Consider the following 1,934-nt stretch of genomic DNA (forward strand, 5'->3'; position numbering starts at 1 on the left):
GTTCTTGTTGTGTTAATTTATGATTTATTTTTTAACAAGATATGCAAGAGAAGTTTGAGTACGTATGGCATCAATGATTAGGATTTGCATTCACACCCATTGGTGAAATCTTAATAACCACACAGAAGTTCATCCATACTATAGTTTGCAATGTAAGATGATAGCCTGATTTGTTTCGATGAATATCAAATCATGTATGGTTTGGATACAAAAGCAAACACTCCCCCTCCATCTAACAAATTTTGCAAAAAAAAATCCAAGTCATGGATGTGAGCAACTTTATGACAAAATTTACTCTCTTTCTTTGACTCCAAAAGTTAATTATGGAAAAATAGGGGATATTCCACCCTTCCTCAAGCGATGAAAAAATTTAACCCTCCTTGACAATGTTCACATGCCGTGTGTGAGATTTTAATTGTCTACATATCATGTATACTTGTACCATCTAGAACTTTCCCCATTATTCTTTCAAAACTAAATTTTGGTTGTGCTTGGGGGGTAAAATGATCATAGGCCATCTTGTGATATTGGAAACCTACTTTAGCCTAAAATGCCTACCAATACATATGAGTTACCCCTAGTCACCTTCTTTGAGCCTTTGGACTTTTCTTTGCTAACCACATTATAAGTTGTGACCCTTTTATTCATCCTCTCTTGAACCCTATCCTCCTTGAACTTAAGAATGAAAATTGAGACTAAAATCCTAACTTAGGGTAATGGAAAGAGAAATAAAGTGTAGTTGAGCCACAAAGTCATAAAAAGGAAAAGAACCTACAAGCCTAGCAAGTAAGCATTTTGCTTGGAAGGAAAAGATAGTCCATCAAAAGAATGAGTGAATAAAGCTTGATGCATGCATAAGAATTGAAGAAAAGAGCTGAAAATACTTTGAGAAAATCAATTGAGACAAAGTAGGTAAAGCAACAAAAGAAAAAAAAGTGGCCCAATAAGTAAAAAGTGATGACAATTTGATGTAGAAGTTCAAGGAGGGTATTCTCGTATTATTCGAAATTGTTATCCTACCCTACCTTTAGCATACATTAAAATCTCAAAAAGCCCTTTGTGATTTCCAAACAAGAGTGTTCATCATAGTGGCGATTGAAAATACAAGCAAGCATATGGCATGGTACTTGTAACATGGAGAATTTCTTGAGAGAGTGAGTGATTGCACCTAATTTTCCTTGTTTCATAAGTTGTAACTAGGTGTGTGAACCTTTATTTCTTGTTAGGGGGCATGTGAGTTAATTAAGAAGGATCATTTTGTCATCTTACACACATTAATATGAGTGGACGTATGACTTAATTAAATCCAGCTTGTGAGTCACTTCTAGAGTACTAGTAATTATCACATAGTCGCTCCCCATGATCCATTGCATCCTTCGCCACTCCATTTTATGATGAGGGGCACTGTTAATACATTTATATCCATGGGTAAAGCTTTTTGTGGTAACAAACAAGTTGGAGACTTTATGGTCATTCAGAACATAAATAAGGGCACACATAAAAAAGGTCTCTTAGTAAGAGGCAGAGTTGCTTGAGGACAAGCAAATGTCTAAGTTGGGGGTATTGGTAAGTGGTAATTCTACCACTCATTCATACAAATTATAAACACACACTACCATGTTTTGTAATATAAAATGAGGTATTATCCAGCTTTAAGTACACTAATACTCATATTTTGCAAGTATGAAGTGAAAAAGGTTAGCATATATGGGATGGAGCTAAAAAGGGAGAAAATGGGAGCAATAGGAGTGAAACTAAAAACCTGAAACAGTCAGCCTTGGTTATTGTAACCACAGTCCTCAGACCACGATCGCTGTCAATATAGGTAGTTAGCAAAGCATGGTCATAGAATCTAACTGCGGTCCCAGTCAAACACACGCTATCGCGGATCCGCAGGAACTGGCCCAAGGGCATTGTAAAATGTCATGGACGAA

This window comes from Capsicum annuum, chromosome 4 (genome assembly GCF_002878395.1).
Source record: "Capsicum annuum cultivar UCD-10X-F1 chromosome 4, UCD10Xv1.1, whole genome shotgun sequence".
In the NCBI taxonomy this organism is placed as follows: Eukaryota; Viridiplantae; Streptophyta; class Magnoliopsida; order Solanales; family Solanaceae; genus Capsicum; species Capsicum annuum.